The sequence below is a fragment of the Nuphar pumila genome, chromosome 15 (assembly GCF_984573655.1).
Source record: "Nuphar pumila chromosome 15, dmNupPumi1.hap1.1, whole genome shotgun sequence".
In the NCBI taxonomy this organism is placed as follows: domain Eukaryota; kingdom Viridiplantae; phylum Streptophyta; class Magnoliopsida; order Nymphaeales; family Nymphaeaceae; genus Nuphar; species Nuphar pumila.
In genome coordinates, this window is record NC_143263.1 from 78,950,306 (window position 1) to 78,960,729 (window position 10,424).

Consider the following 10,424-nt stretch of genomic DNA (forward strand, 5'->3'; position numbering starts at 1 on the left):
TTTGCCCCGAATATGGATCTCGAATTTAATTTTTGCCTCGAATATTAAAATGTGTCTAGAAGTCAGACTAATAAAAGAAAATAAGTTAATGTTGTTTAAGATGGTTTTAACACAAAGACTTAATATGAATCTTGTGCAAAAGGTTGATATGATACAAGTAGATGAAACTATAAAAAGAAGAAGACCACTGTAGACTTGTATGGAGATACACAAGTTGTCCAAATCGCTCTCATTGGAAAGCATTGGACATGGTACTTAGGTACCTGAAAAGAACCATTTCCTTGAGTTTGCATTACAAGAGATTCTCTGTCGTTCTTGAGGGATATAGTGATGCAAGTTGGATAGCCATGAACTCTATGAGTTATGGTATGACAGGGTATGTATTTACCTTGGGTGGCAGCGCAGTCGCCTGAAGATCAATAAAGAAGACCATCTTCTCTCGGTCTACTTTTGAGGCTTAACTTTGTGCTTTAGATATCACACGATTGGAAGTTGAATGGTTAAAGGGACTTCTTGAGAAACTTTCTTTAATGAGCAAACCAATTCCTGCAATATCTGTGCATTATGACAATATGGCCACTATTGCAAAGATTAAAAGCACAAAATATAATCAAAAGTAGAGAAGACACATCCAAGTCAGAATAAAATCTGTAAGGGAACTGATGTCTCTGTTAGTGGTTGTTGTGGACTATGTTGGATCCAAAGAGAACACAACTTATCCATTAACGAAAGGACTAAATAAGTCATTAGTCCTGAAATCCATAGAGGGGATGGGACTGAAACCCATCAGTAGTTCATCTACAGTAGCAATCCAACCTATCTCAGTGGAGATCCCACAAAGTAGGTTCAATGTGGTAATAACAAGCTGTAGAGTGAACTGAATAACACCTTATTTATGAGATATTATGTATCTGTGTTTGTTCTACTGATTACTCTAGAAAGGTGTTGTAGCTGCAAGTTAAGGAAGAGTTAAAACTCTGAATGGGTTCAAAGCCTTCTAGGCGAGATGTTAGTAGTGCATCTCTGGAGAAGCCCACCTATGTGAGTGTGACTGTGTGGCCGCAGTTTAAGGAATTGGGTTATTTCTGAAGTCACTCACGAAACAGAATTCGGGCACATGGCCTTTAACGCGCCGCCCCTAAAGATTACAACCAGAACCTTTATCATGTTGTTGCTAATGGACACTCCTACACCAAAGGTTCAAGTTCAAGACTTCAGTTAACTTCGTTCCTGTGGAAGCAAAGTTAGTCAACTAAGGTAGTGGTTCAAATTGGAAGGTACCATTGCTGAAAGCATGATATGTCCTGTAGTAGATTATCCTATCTTGCATCTTGGTTTCCTCCCGTTTTCATTCTTTGAATTTGTGGGAGAATGTTAGGTGTAAGAAGTGAACGTGAGAGAAAATTCAAATAAGGAAAAACGTAGGTTGTTTTTTGAAAAGGCTGGACTTGATGATGTGGAATAGTCCCATATTGAAAGTGTTTGAGTTTGTTGTAGGCTTTATAACCTACATGTAAAGTCTCACACGTGTTCCTAAGAACAAGAGGTTAGGATGACTACCATACACACACGCGCGCACGCGCGCCGTGTTGTGCCGAGCCGAGCCAGGCTCGGGTTCGGGTTCGGGTAATTGGCCCTTTAGGGCCATATCCAATCAAGACCAAAGTATCTTTTTTCCCAAAGTTTTTGTGGATATTTGGATTCTTTAATGGGTTATGAGAAATGATATCGGGTTACGACCCCTCGTAGTCCATGCCCGTTAATGGCTCTTCGAATTCCGTTAACAGATCTCGACTCTTCAGATTCCGCTAACGGGTCTCGGCTTCTCGAATTCAATAACGGATCCCTTTCATGCTTTCGTAACCGTTCGTGGGTTATAAAAACGCAGTTAGGGCTGGGGTTACGAACATGCTTTATGCATAATTCTGAGGAAGAAAGGCTCTGCATTTTTTCTTTGCATGTTGATCTCTCTCTCTTTTGAGTTATCCCGAAAAGGGTTTTTCTGCAACATCGGTTCGTAGAGGTTGTCTTCGAAGGACGTTCTGTCAAAGTGCACCGGTTCTGATCGTCGAGGCTATTGTATACTAGGGGAAAGATGCAGGACCCTGTTTGCAGTGTATGTGGGGGTGAATCTTCTCTAAGGGGAGTACTTTCGTACGCCTTAGCCTATTACATAATCTAAACATGTTCCTGTTGTTTTTATTGTGTTATGTGCATATGTTTGTTCATATGTTGTGGTCTGGATTTTGGTTTTATGCGGAAACCGGCATGCTTGCTCTCTGTTTATGTTTCGATCAACTGTTTATCATGATTACTTTGTTAAATCATATCATGTTGTTGATTGTGAAATTGTGTGATCTTAAAAATGATCCAACACTAAATGCGAGCGATATAAATATTCTAGCAAGAATCCCACTGTGTTAATCAACAATTCAATCCACGAAATAATCGCATGACCATGTCAAAGATCACCAACAGTTTTCAAGAGAATTAAATGTATGCAATGTAAAAATCAACAACAAAAAAGAGCATTTTACTAAAGACAGAATCAAAAGAAACCTCACCCCCCCAAAAAATAGAGAAAAAGAGAAAGAAAACCCCGATATCAAAGAAAACCACCAAGATTACCTAATCAAATATGGTCGTTGCTATAAATATGCAGATGCATAAGCGCAAGATGGTGCAAAATCACCTACCAAACCAAAAAAACAAAACAATAAAATCACCTCCAATTTCACTCACCAAACAAAGAACTTAAAGAATCCCCAAAAAAGAAGCAACAGAATGCCTGCCCCAAACTGAACCTGTGGCGCCTCTATGGGGTAATGCTCAAGAAAATCGATTTGAAGTTGGCATGATTCGCTTGCGTAGAGCGTCCTAGGAGCCCCGACCACTTCAATAACCCACCTGATCCACCAATTCAACAAAAACAAACCCAAAACTACCTAAAAAAAACAAAAAATCAGAAAAACATGCAAAACATGCAAAATTCATGACGGGGAGGGTAATCGGAGGCGTACCTCTAGAGATTGTCGGAGACCTTGTGCTTGAACCTGGAGTGGGGGCTGATCTGCCATTTGAGAAGCTATTTCTGGAGGGGGTTGCATGCTATCTTGCTGAGAGCCTGCACCATCAATCAGAGGAACCAGAAAAAACACAAACTATGAGAAAAAAGAGAGTGGGCATCGTCAACGTAGACGACGGAAGAAGGATTCAACGAGAGAACTAGGGTCAGGGTTGCCTTCTCCTCAGGAGCCCACATCGAGCTCATCTTTTCAGAGAAAATTGTTAGAGCCCTTTTCTTACATTAAGGCCACCCTCTGTTCCCACACACAGTCAATAGCGAAGCTAGAGATGCAGATGAGACAGTTGGCTGGCGCCTTGAGCAGGTAAAGCAAGAGAAGCCTCTCGAGTCAATCTGTCGTCAACCCGAAGAGTAAGGAACCCATGTATAATGGCATGCACCCCACAGAGTCCCATCATGAGCAGGTCAACTCTGTTATGTCCCTTTGAAGTGGGAAGGCATTCCACTCTACTCTGGAATCAACTGACGAGCCCACTATCATACCCACTGACCATTCGATCTCCTCCACCAAGACCAAGGAGAACGGGTAGGTCCCACAACCTGTGCCTTCTTTGTATATTCCCCAAGCTCCTATTCTGCAGGCCTTAGAAAAACCGAGTGATTTCAGCAAGCAAGGGGCACACATGCATGAAATATCTCACATAATCAAGTAGGTTCACAACAACCCTCACTTGCTTGATGTTGCATATATTGATAGTAGATCAGTTTTTGGCTCTTCACCATTTGAGAATAGTCTCCATATAGAGACTAAACTCCTTCCTTCCAGTCTAGAGAGTCATCGTAGGGTGCATAGGGATAGAGTTGGAGGAAACATAGTGCGCAGTGTCACAGATGACACCATTTTTCTCAGAGCCCCTGATTGAGCATGACTTCATGTCTATTTATCTCATGGACGTTGAAGGGTCACCAGAGATCCGTCTAGCTGAGGATGTAAAACTTAGCGCTTTATGGGAGCGAGCCCATATTTGTGATGTATCATTAGTAGCTTAAGTAGTTTTCCTGTTTTTAGGTAGTTTTTCTTCATGAGCGTCAAGCTTAGATCATGTATATATATATATATATATATATATTTATGAGTTGCATAACTGTGAGACAGATGAAACCTATGTAGAGTCATTCACATGCCGTATCAGGTAAGGTTCTATATTGTGGATCAGGTGACTTCTACTCATTTTCTCTCAATCATGTTTGTTCTCATGTGCATTCACTTAGTTTCATACAAGCATTGGGGCATGCCACTGAGGACAGTGTCATTCAAGCATGGGAGATGGTGTAGTTTGAATACCCATTTTTTTGTCTTTGTACTTGCACTTTTGATAATAACTCAAAAAAAATTGGGCTTTTAAGGAATGAGTTTGAACTTATATGATTGCTTTACAACATCTAATGGTTTTAGAGGATTTTTAAGCCCCACGAAAAAAAAAATCTGACACAAATCTAGAAAATCGTGGTTGTTTATTTGGATTTTAAAGAAATGACGATAGATGCATGTTATACTTTATTTTGAATCAAAAGTATGAATATGCACAGTTTTATTTTTGAAAAACTAAGCAAATGAACAAAATTAAAAAAGAGCTCAAAAAAAAGTAAAAAATAATAATATATTTAGTTGTTTGATATCATTGTATTCTCCACTAGCTGGGCTTAGACACAAGTTGAAGTGTTTATTTCCCATGTTGAAAAGGATAACGAAGGAAGTTACTTCTTTGTCTACGTTGATATTTGTGGCCTATTGTGTCCGAGCAAGTAGAGCCTGAGGGGTGTTTACACATGATGCCCTAAAGCCTTCTAGTTCGAGAGCCACCGACCTGAAAGCCTGTTCTATGGACTTTATAAAGAGCCTAATAGAACATGGCATTGCACATGACAAGAAGTAGACTATACGTAAAACTATAAAAATTGAAGGTCTAGTGACTTCAGAATTAAGTCTGAGGGATACTTTGTATCTGGTGCCCTAAGGTCGTCTAGCCTGGGAGTCACTGACCCAAAGCTTGTTACACGGATCACGAAACTAGAATTTTGAAACAATGCTCAATAAAAGAAATAAAGGAAAAGTGTGAAAAAAATAAAAATCAAAGAAAAAGAAAAGAGCGTACAAGAAAAAGTTCAATGCTTAGAAGTAAATATTAAGAAAACATGTGCAGAAAACATATGAGTGAGGATAAGTAAATAATGACTTGTATGTATTTGATTTTCTGAGAATAAAGCATAGATGATTATGCTATTTAGAGAAGTGAAAGAAAAAGCTTTATTCTGTAGTGGCGGGTAAAAGACTCTAATCATATTTTGATAATGTAATGGCATGAAATATCTATAAAAATAAATTTCTTGATTGCCTAATGATTTTTTAAGTTGAATTTCTATGATAGAGATCGATGTTTATGGGTAGCATCACTGCAAACCCTCACGAGACCTTACTTATCTACTGGGGTAACCCAGGGGTTTAAAGAGCTTGTTGCATACACTAAATGCAACTGTGATTCTTACGAAAGTTAGTTAGGTTTTGCTTTGATTAATTAATTTAATAGTTTTGCTTTTTACTTCAGTTTGCTCGAGGACTAGCAAACGATAAGCATGGGGTATTTGATTATGCATAGGATTTGCATTTTATTAATTATTATTTATTCATGATTCAAGTTAAAATCATTATAAAACCCCATTTTTATCGTTAGTTTCGAGAAACCGCATTGAATTGAATTTTATAAGAAAATTCAGTTTTTCAAAGCTTCTCCTGGATGTTTAGTGCTTTTATTAGATTTAGAATTTCTTAATTATAGTTTAGTTAGCTTAGGTTTGTATTAGCTAATTTTTAATTAGTTTAGTAAGTTTTAATTTTTAGAAAAATTATATTTTCATAAGAGACCTTGTTTTGAAAATTATCAAAAATATTTAGACTCTTTTGAAAACTTTGTTTTAACCTAATTAGGCTTATAAATAGTAGTTTAGAGGGCTGGAAAAATGTTTTTCCAGCAGCCCTCTTACTTCCCTCTTCTCTCTCTCTCTTTTGCCAATTTCTTTCTCTCTTTTTTCTCATCTTCTTCTTTTTTTTCTTCTTTTTCTTCAAGCTTCTAACCCTTTCGTCATCGATAACTTCTTCTTCGTCAGGGCAACATGGATACAACTGGATTCATCATCTTCTTCTTCTCAACCCTTCTGTCGGAGACAGACCAGTAGGTACATCTTTTCCTTCCTCTTTTCTTTACATAGTATTGCATGTATTAGCTTTCTTGGTTTTTATTTTGTTCTTTATGCTACACAACGAAAACCCCTATTTAATTATATTGTAGCATAGGTAGCTTGCACGTCTGTGTCAGATTTGGACACTCTGATCATCTGATCGGAGTGACCAGATCTCCTGCCTGGGCAGCCTGATCCGAGCAGGTTGTGGGTTAGTAGTGGTCGTAAAACACAAAGTTCAGCAGCCACTACAAGAAACCTGTGGATTAGCGACGACCTAAATTCGTCGCTAATCCGACGCTAATCCGTCGCTAAACTGTTTAGTGACGAATTAGCGTCGGATTAGCGACTGAAAACTTTCATCGCGAATTTTTCGACGCTAATTCGTGCCAGAACTTATCCGCCGCTAAGTCCGTCGCTAATTTGCGACGGATATGATCCATCGCGAGTCCTTCGCTATTTTAAATTAGCGATGGATAATATTCGTCGCTAATCCGTCGTTAAATTTTTTAAAAAAAAATTTAAAAAAATTGCTCACTGCCGGCGCGTTCTCCGGCAAGGAGCAATTTTTTTTCCACAGAACCGACGCGTTCCGCAGGCTGCGACTCCGCGCGGATCCGGGGGAAGCTCCTCTTCAAGTTCCAGGTCTGCCACGAGAACCAACCGAAGAGCTTCACGACAGTGGCGCGTTCCGGGGGAGCTCCTCTCTTCAAGTTCCAGGTCTGCCACGAGAACCAGTCGAAGAGCTTCACGGCGGGGGCACTCAGCTTCAGCTAAGACTCTGCGCAGATCTTCACGAGCTGCAGGGGGAGGAGCAACGAGTACGACATCTTCGCAACTCTGGCAGGCTCTTCGCGACTTTGCGCGGATCTTCGCGACTCCGGCAAGCTCTTCGCGACTCCGGCAGGCTCTTCGCGACTTCGCGCGGATCTTCGCGACTCCGGCAGGCTCCAGTGGCTCCCCAACAGCAGCCACCTCTTCGTCGCCACTCTCTTCAACTTCGGCAGGCTGCAGTGGCTCCCAACGCCTCCTCTTCGTCGCCCCCTTGACGTCTCGGCTCCGACGAAGCCACGACGGCTCCATCTGCGACTTCTCGTGGGGATCGACTCTTTGTGCGTGTGTCGTCAGCGGAGCTTCGGGGATGGTTTAAATTGAACGGGGGGGGGAACAAAGAGCGGAAAATTTTTGAACGGAGGGAGGGAAAATTTCGCGACTCAGGTGGGACGAAAATTAGCGACGGAATTAGCGAGGGAATTTTTCCGTCCCTAATCCGTCGCTAATTAGCGACGAATTAGGGATAGAAAAATTCCCTCGCTAATTAGCATTTTTTTTGTAGTGTTTTGGCGATGAAAAAATGTTGTCGCTAATCCCTCGCTAATTAGCGACGGCTTTAGCGACGGAGATATTTCTGTCGCTAATTTTGCAAATATTTCAAACGTTAGCGACAAATAGTTTTCGCTCGTTAATCCGTCGCTAATTGGCGACGGAAAAAATCCGTCGCAAATTTCTGTCACTAAGTAGCATTTTTCTTGTAGTGAGCACAGTGTGTGCTTTAAACATATTCCTTTGGTCACGCATCCACGTGTTTAGCAAATCCAGCAGATCAATGTGATCTGTCATTGCTGGTCTGGATCCAAGAGTACATCAATCATATTTTGCTTCAGGTCGGCATAGTTGAATACCCAGACTGCGTCAATCAAAATAGTTATTGTGTGAGCCATTCAATTTCTTTAGATAAATTTATCTTGACTCTGTGCACAATCGGTTAGGCTAGATGTGTTTTATTGCTATGCTTTGGCACTTAGTTAGGTTGTTTATACCCTGTCATAATTAATTCATATAATCCGGTAGTGAAACTGAGTCAACAATTTATTTAGTTTAACTTGTTTTGACTTGCTATATAGTAGTTAGCTAGAATAGTTTTAATTCTTAAGGTAGTTAACTAGTTGATTTATTATTGAATTGTTAGTAGTTCAATCTGTCTTACCGTTAATTATTCTCAGTTAGTAAATTAGATCAGAATATTATATTATATTACTTCATATCATTCATTAGGTAGATTGCTATATGTTTCTTAGAGTTAGTTTTGACTTTGTTTTACAATATATAGATTGTTTTATGGTGATTGCATCGTGCTTTGATTAGGCAGATTTGCTAGATTCTAATGTACATGTCCCTTGTTTAGTGTCTAATTCATTCAGTTGTGGGTAATTGTTTATTTCTACTCTAGTCTAGTGTGCTTCAAATTTTGTTATTAGCTTTGTATCAACAAGTTTTCAAGGTAGTCTTAGTGTACGTTGTGAATTAATTAAAATTGTTAGTTTACCTATTTCTTGTTTTATGTTATCACTAAGTAGGTTATATTGGAATTATTGCTTTCATTGAATAGTAATTCTTTTCCATTTACGTTTTTAGTAATTTATTTCAGTTAGGTCATTTTAAGTGTCTATATGTTATTAGTTATTCTATGCATGTCATTGAATTGCCTTCATCAGTTTCTTGTTTGAGTTTAGTTTAGAATTTAGAATTAGTTACATTAGTTTAACTTCTTATACATCACTTAGTTTGTTAGGAAGTTTTGCTATTTTGTCTTCTAGTGTTAGGTTGTTACAAGTTTGACATTAGTTAGTTCATAAAATAGTTTAGTTCGTGCTTTGTGATTTTTCTTTATTTTTTCCATTGATTTTGACATAGATTTCATTGTCTGCCATGTGTTTTGTTTTTGTCTCATTGCAGGGAAAAATCGAAATGTGCGGTAGAGCCCTTTTCGTGCCCTAAAAGTACCATCTGAGGTTTCCTCAAGCCCTCAAAAGTGCCCTTAGGAAGCCTTGAGAGAGACTTTTTTACTTTTCTTTTTAGCTTAGGATTTTTATTTTATTCATTTATTTAATTCATTTGGGTTGTAATAAGGTTGTTTATTATTTATTCGTTTAAGCCCTATGCGTAGGACAGTACTCTCGTAGTTCTTTATTTTTATTAATTAATTCTTTTTCTTTTGGCAATAAAGTATAGTTAGATTGAGTGTTTGAATACAAGTACCTCTCGTTCTCTGAGTTCGACCCGAACTCCACCACTCGTGCGAGCCAGTTTTTAAATTTTTGGTGTCTAGCTTTCACATTGCTTTCATATAAAATATTGTTTTCAAAACCGTTTTCTAAAACTCACACCACTAAACATATCTACGGTTAAGATCTATCATAAAACACTTAAAACCTATGAGGCAAAACGGGGCAGGACGAGAAATAAGGCCTAATATGTTCAATTCTCATATATATATATATATATATATATATATATATATATATATATATATATAGAGAGAGAGAGAGAGAGAGAGAGAGAGAGAGAGAGTAATGGGTAGGTGCGCTAAATGAGTTTTTTCAGGGTTTTTTTTTTTTAATTTTTGACAGTACAATTGTGATCTACATACTTGATTTTATAGGGATCAGCTCTCGAAGTATTCGATTTCGACACACTGGGTGAGTTTTTATAAGGTTCAAAAAATCAACAGTCCAAAATCTTTGTAAATTTTTTAGGCTTCAAATATCATTTTTTTCATTGAAAATACATAATCTAGGTGTGGATTCCTCATATATAGACCATGCCCAACACATTTATGGGTTCAAAACTACAAAAAAAATACCGAAAGGGTAGGAAAATGCATTTAGCATGTATCGATTTTGCACATACCCATTTCTCTCTCTCTCTCTCTCTCTATATATATATATATATATATATATATATATAGAGAGAGAGAGAGAGAGAGAGAGAGAGAAATGGGAACATGATAAATGAATCACACTAAATAAGTTTTTCTACTTTTTTGGTACCTTTTTTTATGGATCCAACCCCATAGATGTGCTCAATATAGTATATTTACTAGGAATCCATACTTGGATCATGTGTTTTTTATGAAAAAACAATATTTGGATCCTTGAAAATTTACAAAGTTTTTTTACCGTTGAATTTACAAATCTTGTAAAAAACCACACATGTGTCGGAATTAAATGCTTCATGAATTGATCCCTATAAAATCAACTACACTAGCATAAGTTTAAAAACAAGTTGATATGGAACCACTTATCTCAGCTTAGCATAAGTTTAACTGAGTATTAAGCATAATGAGATATATACCTATATTTGGGTTTATAGTTTCCTTCAA